This window comes from Phoxinus phoxinus, assembly GCF_949152265.1.
Source record: "Phoxinus phoxinus genome assembly, chromosome: 12".
In the NCBI taxonomy this organism is placed as follows: domain Eukaryota; kingdom Metazoa; phylum Chordata; class Actinopteri; order Cypriniformes; family Leuciscidae; genus Phoxinus; species Phoxinus phoxinus.
In genome coordinates this window covers 7,341,887-7,360,244 of record NC_136887.1, presented here as the reverse complement: position 1 = coordinate 7,360,244, position 18,358 = coordinate 7,341,887, and the positions used below count along the sequence as shown (strand labels likewise).

The window sequence follows — 18,358 nt, the reverse complement described above, 5'->3', positions numbered from 1 at the left end:
TTCACTCTATATAATATCTGACTGAATATCACCAGTTTATCGTTTAACCCAAAGTTAATGAGAAGCATTTTTGAATACGATGTCATGTCTATTACTTACGATGTTTCTGGACAAGGTGCTGTGGATGGATGGTTTGTTTTTCAGGGTCCGAGATCCTCAATACCTCTGCATAGGTAGAGAGAGCCACTGCAAAAATAAGAGAAAAAAATGAGTCTTTAAAATAACCACCTAGGTCATGTATGTAATAGTAGTAGCATATATCATTTCTATAATGTTTTAAGAGATGTCAATGTGAATCTGATGGATGTAAATATCGACTCAACATTGCAAGTCACATCAGACCACAGAAATTGGATTTTTTCTAATTACATAAACTTGCTGAAGAACCCCCATGAGCCACTTATTGACATTGATGGAAAGTGACCTTTGATGAACATTTGGTTATGTAAACAATAATGTCTGAGAAGCGGTGCTGTATTGTGGATACAGTCACGCTCAAAGATGTTGTCAAGAAAGGCGTGAAGTAGAAATATATATTTCATCACACACATACATCTGCTTATCTCTCAGCATGAGAAAACTTTCCGTCTTTTAGTTTAAACCAGAGCGATTTGAGGCACTGCACGAGTCCGCCTAAGAAGCATCATTAAACCGTATAACTCAATGAACATACAATACCACACCTGAAACACACACACACACACACACACACATACTCAAACACACACACACAGACACACACACATGTTGGTGAAACTACATTATGAGGACTCTACATAGGCGTAATGGTTTTTATACTGTAACTGTATATTCTATCCCCTTACACTCACTGCCCCTATCCCTAAACCTGCCCATCACAGGAAACATTCAGTCCAGTGTTTCAGTCCAGTGACACGATAACACACACACACACACACACAGTGCTTCAGTCCAGTGACACGATAACACACACACACACACACACAGTGCTTCAGTCCAGTGACACGATAACACACACACAGTGTTTCAGTCCAGTGACACGATAACACACACACACACACACACACACAGTGCTTCAGTCCAGTGACACGATAACACACACACACACACACACAGTGCTTCAGTCCAGTGACACGATAACACACACACACACAGTGCTTCAGTCCAGTGACACGATAACACACACACACAGTGCTTCAGTCCAGTGACACGATAACACACACACAGTGCTTCAGTCCAGTGACACGATAACACACACACAGTGCTTCAGTCCAGTGACACGATAACACACACACACAGTGCTTCAGTCCAGTGACACGATAACACACACACAGTGCTTCAGTCCAGTGACACGATAACACACACACAGTGCTTCAGTCCAGTGACACGATAACACACACACAGTGCTTCAGTCCAGTGACACGATAACACACGCACAGTGCTTCAGTCCAGTGGCACGATAACACACACACAGTGCTTCAGTCCAGTGACACGATAACACACACACACAGTGCTTCAGTCCAGTGACACGATAACACACACATAGTGCTTCAGTCCAGTGACCCGATAACACACACACACAGTGCTTCAATCCAGTGACACGATAACACACACACACAGTGCTTCAATCCAGTGACACGATAACACACACACACACACAGTGCTTCAGTCCAGTGACACGATAACACACACACAGTACTTCAGTCCAGTGTCACGATAACACACACACACAGTGCTTCAGTCCAGTGACACGATAACACACACATAGTGCTTCAGTCCAGTGACCCGATAACACACACACAGTACTTCAGTCCAGTGTCACGATAACACACACACACAGTGCTTCAGTCCAGTGACACGATAACACACACATAGTGCTTCAGTCCAGTGACACGATAACACACACACAGTACTTCAGTCCAGTGTCACGATAACACACACACACAGTGCTTCAATCCAGTGACACGATAACACACACACAGTGCTTCAGTCCAGTGACCCGATAACACACACACAGTGCTTCAGTCCAGTGACACGATAACACACACACACACACACACACACACAGTGCTTCAGTCCAGTGACACAATAACACACACACACACAGTGCTTCAGTCCAGTGACACGATAACACACACACGCTTAAGTCCAGTGACACGATAACACACACACACATTGCTTCATTCCAGTGACACGATAACACACACACAGTGCTTCAGTCCAGTGACACGATAACACACACACACACATTGCTTCATTCCAGTGACACGATAACACACACACAGTGCTTCAGTCCAGTGACACGATAACACACACACACAGTGCTTCAGTCCAGTGACACGATAACACACACAGTGCTTCAGTCCAGTGACACGATAACACACACACACACACACACAGTGCTTCAGTCCAGTGACACGATAACACACACAGTGCTTCAGTCCAGTGACACGATAACACACACACACACAGTGCTTCAGTCCAGTGACACAATAACACACACACACAGTGCTTCAGTCCAGTGACCCAATAACACACACACACTGCTTCAGTCCAGTGACACGACACACACAGTGCTTCAGTCCAGTGACACGACAACACACACAGTGCTTCAGTCCAGTGACACAATAACACACACACACAGTGCTTCAGTCCAGTGACACGATAACACACACACACACACGCTTAAGTCCAGTGACACGATAACACACGCACAGTGCTTCAGTCCAGTGACCCGATAACACACACACAGTGCTTCAGTCCAGTGACCCGATAACACACACACACTGCTTCAGTCCAGTGACACGATAACACACACACACGCTTAAGTCCAGTGACACGATAACACACACACAGTGCTTCAGTCAGTGACACGATAACACACACACAGTGCTTCAGTCCAGTGACACGATAACAGAGTGTGTCATATGTGCGAGTCACAGACATCAAAACATTTCCGACCCAGAATGTCGTATTTTAAAGCGATATGGAGGAGATTAGAGAAGCGGTTAGACAGACTCAGCTTTAGAAACAGATCTGACGTGAGAAAGAGATCCAGTGCCAAGCAGCAACATACAGTAAACTACACACTTTTCAAACGGCACATCCTCAACATGATGATGATCACTGTTTTGCTGTAGTAACAGTTTCATATTGCATCTAAAAGGGGAATCTGTTAGACTTAAAGGGATAGTTCACCCTAAAATGAAAAATTAAGATCATTTATTCACACTGTTATTGTTCTAATGCCGAATGCCCTTCTTTCGCTTTTGTTTGGACTCTTTGTGTCTCGTCATCGTCTGCCTTAATCATTCATTTGTTGTCACAGACTGTTCAGCTGTGCACTCATAAATCACCATCATTATCATATATGTTCAGTTATGTTTCAGTTTAGGGTCCAGTGTTGTCTATCTTGGATGTGTTGAATTATTAAATATGACCTATTTGCCTTCACCTTCATCTTTGTGTGTTTATACAACCACCCCGTGCCAATGATAGGGTTTAGTGAAAAACAAACCCAAATTTAATGCATTATTTAATGAAATTCTTGACCTTGGCCAATGGTATTCTCTGCACAGTTGCAAGACGTGAGCGTTCGTGAGTGAAATATGTGAATCGGCAGAAGTTAGAATCGCGATTCATATGTGAATCGATTCCTCCCACCCCAGAGCATTGGTAACATGTTTGATGCTCAAGGATTATCTGTGTAATTGGAAACGTTGTTTCTACAGGAGTAAAACCAACAACTGAGGATTACGAGGACATGGACCACTTCACTGGTTCAATTAGTTGAGTTATCTTGATTTAAACAATGCTGGTAACATTTGGGATAATGTAAGTACACTATTCACAAAATATGTAACATTGTTCTACTGATTTTTGGATATTTTAATGCAAAATTCTTACATATTGAGCCTTTAAATCTAAAAGAGCCAAAGTATGTATCAGCATCACGCATGCTGCCTCAAGCCATCCAGTTGTTATTGGCGAGAAGTCTGCATTATTAGTCTACATTATTGTGACATATTTCCAAGTGAAGAGGATGTTGGGAAATCTTCATCTCTCATCTCGATCTCGCAGCAGTCGGTCCGCTGTGGGGGAGCTGTTAAAGATATTTTGCCCAAGTAGTCGACTGACGCATCAGAGAAGGAAAGCCATTCCAGAAGGGAAGGTTGATTAAGATTATTAAAAGACAACTTCCACTGATGAAAGGTTTACCACAAGGCTAGTGATTTGTGCTTACAAACAAACCGGGTCGAACTGGATTTCATGCTGACCTCAATGTTATCAGCAATATGCTTGTTGCCTTAGACTTCTGATGGTTATTGGCAACATGTTGTGTCTTAACAGCTCAGACACACCACATGCCAACATGCCCACATGCCAATCAATGATCATGAGGGCTTGTTTCACATTGCTTGACAAGCTGGAGTATACTGTACTTTCAGCTTTTGGAGAATGATGACCACTTTGTTTCTGAAGTGCATTAAGTCATTCTCAAAGACAGTGGATGGCAGAGTAGGTGGAGGAGGCATGAGAGAGTTGAAAAGGCTCACGTGGGCTGATGATCGTAGTGTTGATTCTAGAATGGAAGAATGACAACCTTTTTTGATATAAGGTTTTCTGTCCTGTTACTATGAGTCTCTGGGATCCATGGGCTGATCTTTGGCTCTGTTTTGAGACTACAGAACAGAGGGCAAAAAGAAAAAAACTTATGAGAATTTGTCTTTCAGAGAACACACAGCAGCTTGACAGGACAATATTTGATAGGAAGTGTGATGAGAACTGAAGAGGCGAGGGAAGGGTGTGCACCAGTCTGAAGTTTTCTTACATGTATGGGCTGAAGTAAAAGGATGCAGCCGAGAGGAGTGTTAAAGTGATGTTGACTGACAGCTTGTCCCAATGTCTTGGCCATTTGAGAGTGCGTGCACACAACAGGAATGCACTGGAAAATAACTTGGCGTGAAACAATTTTCACTCAGAAATTGGTAGAAAGTTTCACAAACAATCACAAAGAAACAGTAAGTAGCACTGAATTAAATGTGATTTTTTGGAAGAAACACTTTTTTTTTTTTTTTTTTTGGTTACACTTCATTTCGATGGTCGACTTTAGACATTCTACTAACTATAAGTAACTTTGCAACTACATGTGAACTACAGTAACTCTCTTATTGGAGTGTTAGTAGAAGTTAGGTTTGGGTTAGTATACTAAGTTGGCATGTACTTGCAAATGTACTTTTAGGCAGTAGAATGTCTGTTGGTGGAGCATCACAATACAGAGTTATCAGATATTAAACAGACAGTCTATACTAATGATTTAGAGTGATTTGAGAGTGTTTGATTGAAAAGAGATGTGCACAGCATATAAAGCGAAGCATTAGTATAGGATATAGGAGGTGTGAAACAGAAGCCACACAAGCAATGAGATACAGTACTGTGCACATGTCTTAGCCAGGCATGTTATTATTTTAACCCCCCAAAAGTTAAGCCAGTTATTTATATCTTTTGCTGTAGTGTGTCAGTTGGAAACATCAGTTTACATTTCCAAACATTCATTTAGCCATTAATTGTTACAATCCAGTGAGATTTTTGTATGCAGAAGGAGTCTGACAACAGCCGTTATGATCTGATCTATGATCTATGATCTTCATTTACATGAAGAAATAGAAAAAACTGAGACAGACTGACGAGTGCATAGCTCACCTCATATATTTAACTCTGCCATGATTTAAATAGGTTATTTTGAAGTTGAATTTAACATGGTTTACTTTATTTAAATCCCATTGGTATAAGAAACAAACACAGGACAAATTAATAAAAGTTAACGGTTTATTAAAGTTTGAATGTACAGAAGGGTGCACACTACTTATATTCTTCTTTGCTGTTTAACTCTACCTGAGTCCTAGATTCCTCTGGTCCAAGGAGTGAACGGCCACATCCAGCAAACACAGGGAGAGGAAGGGCTTGAGCCTCCAAACTTCTGCTGTTCCTGAGGAAACTGAACTGTACCATCATGATCTGACTCAGAGGGGGATCTTTTATTTAATTTCATTCAGTGTCATTTTGTTTTGTTTGTTTGGAGTAGTTTTTGTTTCGTGCCTCATGCAGTTGATTGCATTATGTTAGGTACAATACAGTGTATATTTTGTTGTAAATATTATTGTTAATTAGGGAAAGTTTTATTTTGATATTTACCTCTATTCTTGTTAGAGGCTAAGGAGTATATCTAGCAGTGGTGAAAATATCAGAGGGCATTCAGATTTGTCAGCCACAGTAACATCATGAACTGCTGTCCTTAGTGTTTGTTTGCTGTTATTTTGTTAACAGGGGAGATTTACTTCTTTTCTAGGCCTGTTTAATTTTTGTTGGTTTTAGGTAACTTCCATCTGAAGTGTTTGATTTGTATATGGACTTTATTTTGGAAATTACTTTCATTATATCTGCCACTGTATCAATTTTTTTTCAAATCTGTTCACTATACCTGTCCTCACTACACAGACTACATCCCGGAGAACTGCGGCAACCTATCCGAGATGCTTGAAGAAACTGTAAATATCACTGGATTATTACAATTAATGGAAAAAGGAAAGTTTGGAAATGTAAACAGATATTTCCCACTTAAACACTAAAGAAAAAAATATAAATAACTGGCTTAATTTTGTTGAATACTAATGTGCCTAAGACTTTTGTACTGTACATATTGGTGAAATTATCATAATGAAGAAATGTATACTATTGTGCCAAATTAACACCATGCAGTGTAACTTAAGCCCCTTTCACATCCCAGGAAATTTCCGGAAAATTTCCTGGGATGTGAAAAGTGCCTTCCGTGAGTGACTTCAGTGTGAATGCAAACACGTCCTGGGATTAATGCTGGGATGGGGACCTAGGAACATTGCCGGGATCAGTCCCGGGATGCGCCCTGTGTGAACAAAAGCCAGGACCAATGCCGTAAGGGGTATTTTGTTGCTCTTAGAAGGAACTTTGTGTTCGTCATCAACAAATAAAGAACGGAAAAAGTGTTCGCCAGCTTTGTGGAACGGTACGCGTTGCGTTAGTGTACGACCGCATCCGGAAAAAAATGCTCGAGCGTGGTTTCTTGAGATCGAAAGCGCAGATCATTAGTAAACTTTAGACGCTGCGTAAAAACATCCATCAAGTGCACGACTACAACGGAAAGAGCGGTAGCGGAAGATTAGACTGGCCTTTCTACAAAACATCCTTACGTCACGCGTCCTTACGGGATCTTTACGGGATGTGTGTGAACGCACTCAGTTTCCGGAAAATCACTGGCAGTGTGAATGAACCAAAATCAAACCATCCCGGGACACATTATCTGTGTATTATCCGGAATCGCTGTGTGAAAGGGGCTTTACAGACATGACAAACTATACAATCTAAGCTCTCTAAACAATGACAAGCTTCAGACGCAATCACACCGAGGCGTTCCCAAAAGCTTCATCAAATCAGACGCAGCGCCTTGGTTACAGTCGTAACCTGAGACATTCTTCTTGTTAATGGTTTCAGGTTACCGTCCCGACACTGAGTGTTCCCACTTGCTTACCCTCTCCCGTCTTGTTTTCCAAGTAGGCCCTAAATGGCACTTGCGGTGTTGTGGCGTTCACTTGCAGATGTCTGTGAATTTCATGAGACCATAGAGTGTCACAGTTATGGTTTTGTTTCATCTTTGCAATTCCCTACTTTTTTCCCCCCTATTTGAACTAGTTCTACATCACTACACCAGTCATTTCGGTATTACTTTTGAATTTACTTATCATCAAAGTGTAGAATGGTATAGAATTTTTAGAACTATCAAATTCATTCATTAAGACATTTCTTACTGAGAGGAGTGACATAACACGTCGGGCACTCGCTCTCTAATGAGGGCCGCCGCTTTCACATCTTTCCTCTAATGTGACATTGCAAACTTCAAAGCTGCCTTCTTCCTGCTTGAAATCAAACTGAGCTGAAGCGCAGCACTGATGCCATAGACGTATAAATGAGCGCATCAACAGTCCTGCTGCTCACAAATATGAAGTCAGCTATTTCAAGTGTTGTTATGGAGGGCCCTCTGATAACAGTGTGGTCATGTTAAGCGTTTTGACATGTTTAGTGTTTTGACTTTAGTGCTCCCAAGGCAATGGTGGACTTAGAACTTACTTTTGTGGTCATGTGCAATAAAATCTGAAACCTGAACAGCAGAAGAAAGAAGAGGTCATGTTTACTATCCATGAACAGTCTGATCTCCGAACCAGTGAAATGTGACAGAAACAATCTCCTCCTGCAAATGGAAAAAAGTGCTATGTCTTTCCCCGTTCCACTCCTCGGGGTATTGTTGCAACCAGTCACATCATGTTTAAAGTCGCTTTCTTTGTCAAACCGTGAAATAGTTCAGTCATGACTCTCTGGATGACGCAGGCTGATGGGTCCTTTACCTGCAATCTGCTTGGTAACACATAATTTATACATAGCACGAGCTGATTGACCTCTGCATATTTTTCAGCTAGTGAGACTGCTTGCTCAACATTTAAATAGTCTGGTTCAGTGTTTGCTGTTAGTTCTGCAGCGTCTGCACCATTACACCAAACGTGTTATTCTTCAGATGCCTGCCTACTGTATAAGGGTGTCCAAACTCGGCCCTGGATGGCCACTGTCCTGCAGAGTTTACAACCAACTTGCCTCAACACACCTGCCTGGAGTTTCTAGTATGCCTAGTAAGACCTTGATTGGCTGACGTAGGGGTGTTTAATTGGGGATGTAGCTGAACTCTGCAGGATAGTGGCCCTCCAGGAGCAGGACTGGACACCCCTGGTAAACTATACATAACTTGCTCAGCAAGATTCTTTTCAAACGGTTGCTGTGCCATGACTGTAGTTGACCTGTCTGACACAAAGGAAGAAGACTTTACACCAATATCAATATTAACACAGAATGCTGAATTGCACTCTGCAACATTTCAGGACACAACAACATGTACAAATTAGCTTGTGTAAGTACGGTAGAAGCATCTGCAGTCACGATAGTGTATGTTTTGGGCCTAAAAGTATAGAACTTATATAAACACTGACACGTTGTGTAATGTATAAAGTGCATCTAATTAAAATAACAAATACTATATATTTGCACATTTGCAAGTCAGTTACATCCTAAGTTTGCAGTCAGTGTTCAAGATGTTGTTACATTTTTGTTTGGATGAATTTAGATTTTTTTTTAAGCTATAGACGAATCCGACGAGCGTTCTGTGTAGGCTGCCATCTTGTGGCGACGCCATTACTGAGCTGTTACCGGTATGTAAACAAACCTCCGTGATAATGCACCCTCGATGACAGCTACAGCCAGGCAGAATGACTTGTTGGGTTGATGTTGTTAGACAGTGTCCTCCAGTCACAGATGAAGGTACAAACGATCTTACAGATTATTTATGAAAATAGCTTGGCAATAACTATGCTAGCTAGGCTAACGTTAGCTAACGAGGAAACTATAAAAAGATCTGTCCATTTGGCAACAATAAATAAATGAATGACATCAAATAAACGAATTCATGTTTTTCATTTGTGTCCATTATTTATCTAATTTTCACATTGCAAAAGGCAAGGGTAAGGTACAGCTAGAAAGTATACATAATATTGACCAATTAGTGTTTTTAAACCATGGAAAGAGGTCAATATAACAGCAGAACAATGTCACATAACGTTACATTTAGCTCAGGAAAGCCATTAATGACCATGCTAATTGAATAGAAAAAAATAGCTAGAGAGGAGATTTTGCTGAGCACTATATTACATATTTATTATATTTTTTACTTATGTCATTAAATAATTATTATTATTATAACAAAAACTGCATTATATTTAATTTAATTTGTTATTTTAAACCTTTAATAATACCAGCAGATTGGGCCGTCTATGTTTACAGCATTACAGAAATTTGTGTAAACCGTATGGCACCGGACAGGCAGTCGACCCGGGGTATTTTATGTAACTCACAACGTTTACTCTTCCAAACTGTTTTCCCACTCGACATTATAAAAGTTACACGTTAGTGACAGTCGTAAATCGCGGGCTGTTTATTCCAGTGGACGCAAGTTGCAACTAAACCAATAGGAGGCAATGGCGCAACGTTACCCAGCAACAGCTCAGTTATGGCGCCCGCTTTACTTCCGGTAGTTTCGCCGGATTCGTCTATACCAAAGCATCTCAATCTCCGGATGTGTTAATGTCAGTTTTATATCTTCTTTCAAATGAACAGATGTGTTACACAAAGCAGCTTTACTTGGTTCAATCTTAAGTCTAGGGAACTTTTATTGTGCTTGTTAAATTACTGGTAAATTATCTCAAGTTAGTTTTAGGGGTACTGAAATGTTACATTTACTATCATTTCTTTATTTTGTGCTTGTGTCCTGCCCATAGTTTATTGTACTGGCTGTAATTAATTTATTGAAAATGTCTTAAATTCTTTCATTTTTTATTTATTTTTGTTTATTTATTTAATGATGCAGTCGTGGCCTATCGATGAATTTCCCCCGACCACGGGATGAATGGAGGGTCTCACCTCTGGCTCCTCACTAGATTACCCCTTACAGCCGGGCCGGGACAATGGCCGAGGCTTATTAACTTTAGCCGTTTAATATCTGCAGATTACATAGTTCAGCTTTTCCACATGCGCTTGCGGTCGCTCTAAACACCAGCTCCTCTGATGATTAATAAAACAAAATGTTTAAAGTCTGCACACTGTAAAAAATTATCATGATTTTAACGGTATAAAAGACTGTAAAAATGCTACGGTGGAAAACTGTTAATTGGTTAACAGAAAGTTCCGTACTGTATACAATAACTGTGATGTACATTGGTTAGAGAGTCAGACTGGTAACCTGAAGGTGTGTGCGTGTGTGCGCGTGTGTGTGTGTGTGTGTGTGTGTTTTCATTACTCCTAATGTGTGTGCACTAACTTGGATGGGTTAAATACAGAGGACAAATTCTGAGTATGGGTCGCTTCACATCACTTTTTTATAACAATGAATAATTGTCTCCAATAAACTGCTGTCATTACCATCTTGTCTCCCATTTTCTACCAAGTTTGCACAATACGCGCAATCCACAGCGAAATTCACGCCCTGTAACACCAACAATATTCATTCGGAGCAAATGAAACGAGTGAGTGAGGGAAGGAGGGTTTGTTTTTAACTCTGTCGGAGAGACGAGAGAGTGTGAAAGTGCATGGTATCATGTATCTATTCTGTGGAAAGTGAGCATTGGAATCATTTCAGATATTTCAGTGTCGAGTGGTTAGTAGGTGTGACTCCGTTACACACCATGACTGAAATACACCCGCATTTGCGGTGATAATGTCAAGCCGTATACAGTGTATATATATATATATATATATATATATATATATATATATATATATAAGTAAAAAAAAAAAAAAAAGACAACAATTAGTACAGTAAAAACAACAACAACAGACTTTTTAAAGTGTGCAGTGCAATTACAAATGGTGGAAAACATTCAGGAAGTGTTCAATAGTTGCACAGCTCTAGCAAAAGAGTAATTGTTCAGTCTTGTGTTAGTGAGTAAATTGTCCTGTGTGCAGGGTGATTGGGATCTGTGACAATCTGGATGATGTCCTCAACTAATAACTGTGTGCCGATGATATTTTGTCCATTTTGGTAACTCGTTGCAGAGCCCTCTTTTCCTCTCGGACAACAACCGAACCAAGATGTGATGCAATATGTTAGTACACTCTCCACTGCACATCGATAAAAGCAAGGCAATCTTGCTTTCTTTAATCTCCTCAGTAAACAAATACATTGTTGTGCTTTTTCTATGACAGTGTATGTGTGTATAGTCCAAGAAGAATCCTCTGTAATGGTCAACCCCAAGAATTTAAAACAGGAAACTCTCTCCACAGCCACTCCATTTGTGAACACAGGACTCAAATTCATTCAAAAAGAAAATTCATCACCATCTCTTTTGTCTTCATAGTGTTATATATATATATATATATATTTATATTATTATTATTTTTTAATTTATTTTTTATAGATGAACTGAATAAGTTCAATTTCTTGAGACTTCAAGTAGAGGAGTCCCTTATTGAATAACTAACCACATTTTTCACAATCTTTACAAAACTTTGGGACACAACATTTTCTTTGTTTCCATCATAAAGTCAGGTCATGTCCTCATTTTCTAAAAGTATGTCCTTATCTTTGACATCTATTGTTCTGTTGAGTTGTGACCGAGCTGATTAAACCGGAAGGCTGTGAGTCCCGTCACGTCTGCAGGCATTGTCTGTTCTTTGGATGTGTCGGTGTAAAGATGCATTGGTCAGATGACGCATTGCTGATAAAGCCACAGGTCCGTGATTCCTCCTTCAGAGAAGAGCTGTCGCACACATAAAATCTGAACAAGAGATTCTGTCAGAGCTCTGCAGATCTGGCCTGTCAAACAGGGTGAGCCACGCTTCCCGACTGTCCAGGCAAAGGCTTCACACCAGCAATCCTGCAACATGTGTCGGATCCTTTTCCTGGCAAGCAGCGAGCTCAAAGAACTTTTTCAAAGGTGGTTTTCTTTTTTTCTTTTCAATGTCTCAAAGAATAATTGGTTACCAGTGGATTTCTACATGTCTGGAATGTGGTGGAGTTAAACGTAATATATTATGCTTTAAGTTTCCCAAAATGAAAATAATTTGGACAACTGTAAAGACTGAACCAATCCGATCACACCAAATGCATCTATATAGCACGCAGTGTGTTTATAGTGTAATATATACGCGAAAATGAGTTTTTACGTGCATAGTATATATACTATACGTATACGCATGGATAGCACATGGGTAGGTTTTGGGTGGGGTGGGGTGCGTGTGTCTTATACGCTTGGGTAGGATTAGTGGTGTGGGGTGCGTGTGTATATCACGCAATAAAGTGCGTATCATATGCATGCGCAAAACTGCGTATCATATCCACGTAAAAACTAATTTTCGCGTATAAATTGCACGATAAACACACTGCGTGCTATAGAGACACATTTGCGTGAGAACAGGCTGACTGAACAGTGAACCGCACAGAGAAACCTGCAGTCCACAGTGATTTGTAATGAAGAATTTCCCCTTGACCCACAACCCAGAGAGACCAGAAATGATTTAGCCACATCCCATTAACACATCAAAGACCGTTAAAAAATGAACATAATTTTGGGTCACTGCCACTTCAGTAACAAGTAAAAATACTTCGCTCATCAGTCACTTCCACAGAGTCTTTGACCTATAGTCATGCTTTTTAATTACAACTATCAATGAAAATGAACATTGGACAAACGTGACTTGATTTTCAATATATGGTTGACATTCATTCTATAAGCAATTGTACTAGACAAACTTTAGGTTACCATGTCCATTAATATAGAGGCGATGAGCTTAATTTCCCATCAGGTGCATCTGCCTTCATTATTAGAGTATTGCATCTCTGCACACCCTAAACATAGAGATACAGTATTAGAGATATTGTTTCTAAGAAGAAACAGACATAATTTCATAGACAAGAAGCTCAAATGATTTATGAGATAGAACGCCACTGTGTCATTTTTTTTAAAACGACTATTTACTATATACAATTCTCATTAAATCTCAGTGTTACTGCTCTGATTCAGTGGCACGGTGTGACAATTTTATTTATGTATCCGGTGTGAACAAAGTAAATGTTCTTTGCTTCAAAAACAGTTTATGGTATTTTATTGAGGTACTCTGAGTTTTTATTGTTACAGTTTTTATTGTTTTTATTGGTACAGTAGTTTTTTATTTGTATTAAAGTCAACATGAATCAGTTTTTTCTTTGCACTATGTATATGTATTATACAGTGCAAATAGCAGATACTGTTTGTACCTCAGTGTATTGTTGTATCATATTCAGTGTTAACTATTGTGATCATAAATGGATGAAAATAAACTATTAAAATCATAAATGGATGCGGCATGCTTTTGTAAAATGTGTATTAGTTATCCAAAGACGATAAAGGCAATCTCATGAAATGGTCTTTAATCAGAAACTAGGACTGAAACATGACAGTAAGTGCTTATAAAGTGTGGTATTTGGGACAGGGCCCATATTTATCAGATGTGATGTTGTAATTCTGTTATTTATCACACACACACACACACACACACACACACACACACACACACACACACACACACACACATATATATATATATACACACATATATATATATATATATATATATATATATATATATATATATATATATATATATATATATTATTTTCAACTTTCATTCTGACCCTCTGTATGAAATGATCTGTTTATAAGGTGTGTCTCTCCATCACACTTACAATAATTAACACACTACTACACACTAAAACAATAATTACCGCGATACAATTTTCCACGATGAAACAATATCAAAACTTTGATAAATGTTCGATAATGTTTATGCACCAAAAGCGGAACGAAACTCGAACGGCGCCACACGGTCCATTTATCCGCTCGGGTCACAGTTCAGACACCAGCTTATCGATCTCGGTCACGCAACCATCAAACAACACAGTGAGATCCAGTGAGATCCAGTGAGAAGTGTTTGAGTTCAGTGAAGAACACGCATGTCTCAGTGATTTAAGCTGACAGGAGAAACACTGTGTGCAATGATACGGTCAAAAGGCTTTTCAATCTTCAAATTGCCATCATTAAACATGGATTTACAGTAGGAACACTAACTGCATATAAAATTTTACCATTTTTACAGATGTTACTGTTTTTGTTAATGAACAAATGTATATCTGCATCCTAACTCCAAGCTACTACTACTGTCAACCCAAGCTACTGTCAAGTGTGCATTTCTAAGAGACAAAACAAAAAAATTCTTTATTATTCTTTAAAGATATAATTTTTTTTGTGAATAAATTTTGTTAAGAATTCTAATTTTTTTTTAATGTTTGCTGCCTCAGATTTGTGAACTGTTTAAGTTTATTAATTTATTCAAATGCATTATAGAATTGTTCAATGTTATTTTATTGATATTGCTAATATTGTTTAAATGCTTATTTGTAATTTATGTAAAAAATAAAAATAAAAAAAAGAACATTGTGTGCATTTATTAATTTAGTTATTTTCGTTTGGCATACCGGCGTTATGACGTCATCGCGCACTTCGGTATGTGGCGTGCGCCCGTGATACGCTCCATTCAGAATCAACACAACACAATCGCTGCAGCGCTCTCTTTTTTTTTGATTCTTCTTCAATCTTCTTCTTCAGGTAACTAACACTTCCGTTTTGAGTTTAACATTGTTTAATGAAATACTGACGAGTTGTACGGATTGAAGTTTGTTTTAGTTTAGTGATAGTGTGTCATGTGTTAGCATGCCTGAGCACATGGTTAGGGGTTAGGGCTACACACTAGAGAGGGTCATTTATGTCAAAATTATATTCCAAACTCTTACAAAAGAGTATATAAGAGTTCATGATGGTGTTTCAGTTATACAAGTTATCTTAAACTTGCACATTTGGGTAATTAACTCCATGTCTGTGAATTGAGTTATGCATTTCATTAGTTTTCATCAGTCTTGTATGTGACTTTATGGTAGAAAATACATTGGACACGATGGAGTGAACATTGGTTAGACATAAGTATGTGATTAATATCTCAGCTGCATTGTTGTCATCAATTTCATACTGTCATTTAGTGGTTCAAGGTAAATATTCAGTCTGAAAATGTGTTTCCTTTTTGTAAAGAACTTGAGATTTGAGTGTCACTTGTGTCAATGCCACACGTGTCTAGTGTGATGGGACATGCTTGAAGTCACTTACGTTTACAGCCAGTCATTACTGTGAAAGAAAAGTGATACATGCACTGATAATGTAATGTACTGAGCATTTGTTATACATGTATGCTTTTATTATTGGCCATTCAGAATCAATACACTGTTAAAGAGGCAATCACTGCAGCGCTCTCGTTTTTTTTATTCTTCTTTAATCTTCTTATACTTCTTCTTCAGAGATACTACATTATTCTGTATGACAAGTGTTTGTCATGTTCTGACAATCAATAGTAGTTTAAAACTACAATTAACAGTTTGGTTTGTAAAACTTTCTCTTACTGTGCGTTCACACCGGACGTGAATAGCGCGTTAAATTCGCGCCTGCCGCGTCTAGTTTGACGCTTGAACATTTTGAATGCATTCGCGCGTCCAAAGCGAAATCCGCTTCTTCTGGGAGAGGCAAGGGCGGGAAATGTAAAAATGCTACTGTTATTGTGTCACGAAATGTAGTTTTAAGAGTTGTTCAGTCGAGAATGTAGTTGTTTAAAGCTCAAATCTGTGGTTTGTTTATAAAGATAGCACCTATTTAAAAATTTTGATCTGACGTTTCAGAGTTGTGAGATCCAGGCGATCACCGGGCGCTCAGCGCTCATGTACCCCGCCTGGACAGCCTTACCTCGGCTAGTCCTCCTGACGTCTGCCGCTGGTAAACGAGAAATGTTTAAATTCACAATCTATAGCTTCGGTTCTATTATATGAAACATTAATGACTCAACGTAGGTCAAACGACTTCTTTAATTAATGTTATGTGAGTTTTTCTTCATCTCATTCAGAAATGTATATGACTGCAAGTGTTCAGTGTCACATAGTTAACATCTGAACAATGTTATTCCTTCTTTCACGTGGGCATTTAGTCATTACAAAATAATTTATTGAGGCCAAACATATAATAAGTTATTGAGGCCAAACATTTAAAATTACATTATATTCTGAAAATAGGGCCTTCCCGTTTATCACGTCACTTCACCACGTGACAGCAGCAAGCAGGCTCTGATTGGTTTACGCAGCGCTAATTGACGCAGAAGATCAGGTTTTTCAACTCGGACGGCAGACGCAAATTCGCATCAAACGCGTGAATGCACAAAAAGCACTACATAAAATAATTTGTAATTTTTTAATTTTAATATTTTTTTTTAAATAGGCGTATTCACGTCTACCGCGCAGCACTCTACGCCTCATTCGCGCAGCAGGAATTTTTTACGCGCGTAACGCGTCTTTGCATTGACTTAACATTGAAATCACTCGCGCCTGACGCGCTATTCGCGTCCGGTGTGAAAAATCTGCCTTTGAACTTGATATTTATCGTGATAATTATCGATATAGACTGATATACATTTTTTTTTATCATAATAATTGTTTGGGGACATATTGCCCAGCCCTAATTACACTGTGCTTCGTTTACAAAGCAAAATGCTCCGAACATGCATATAATCAAACGCCAGTGGACGGGGCCTTTGGTGCGATGATGTATATCTATTTATCAATGTCTTGCTCTGGAGGCGGGCATATGCAAATGTTTTTGCCCGTGTGACATCACAGATCCCTCAATTTCAAAATGAGCTGTTTTCAGAGCATGATTAAATAAATGCTTTGTTCATAATGAGAATGATGTTTTAGGCTCTGAAACTTGCAGGATGTTTTAATGGTACAAAGACCTCATATATGTTAATAGATCAAGGCAAATCTGATTTCTCCTGTCATGATCCCTTTAATTGAATTCACTACAGCTCTCAGAATAGCACGCCCAATAAACACTCTACGAGTCAAAGTTGAAACCCGCTGAGGTTGCCCATTACACTTATGTTTTGCAACAGTAAGCGAACCTTATTTTAATGAGCACTTTCTATGAGCTCTTGGACTTCCAAAAAGGTTCTCCAAGGAGATAAAGACACTGAGATTAACTGTTTCGGTCTCAAGCTACGAAAGCATTTACAACAGAATTTCAAATGCACACTGTCTTTGCACTCACATCCACTCTGATCTCCGCCACATGAACTCAGTAATGCTTAACTCCTGCTGTGCTGCATTCCCAGAGCCATGCAACCAGCCTGTGGCTTTCAGAGCCACCTTGTAGAAACAGAATGAAAATTTAATGTAGAACAGAGGATGCAGATGAAAACCAAATCTACTCAAATCCCTAGGCTGTAGCACAGCCTTTGGTTTGAGTTTTCTTCTAAAGGATAAGCCATATACATCATATTTCCAATCCAAAAGCACCTGCTGAGGGCTCCATCTCCTTGTCTGAGAGGAGAGTATAACGATTAACATCTGATTCAGACATAACTAACATCAATCCTGAAATTTTTTATTCAAGATCAAAATAAGTAGGAAATAGTAAAATCCTTAAAAGTCAAAATAGTCTCTTCAAGCTTGCTGATTTGTCTAGACTATTAGTTCATATTGGGTTTCCATGTTTCAAGGGGACTTTCCATAGACAATGATTTAACTGTACACACTGTATATTATATCCTCTTTGCCATTACAGGAAACTTTCTGAATTTTTACATTTTCCATTAAAAATAAATAAATAAATAAATAACAGTATGA

General features: G+C 39.0%; 1 protein-coding gene across 2 annotated transcripts in view; it reads left to right on the top strand.

The window, feature by feature from the left end:
* The window catches only part of znf711 (zinc finger protein 711), a 555,809-nt gene that overhangs the window by 108,188 nt on the left and 429,263 nt on the right, over window positions 1-18,358 (top strand). The gene's annotated exons all lie outside the window — the stretch shown is intronic.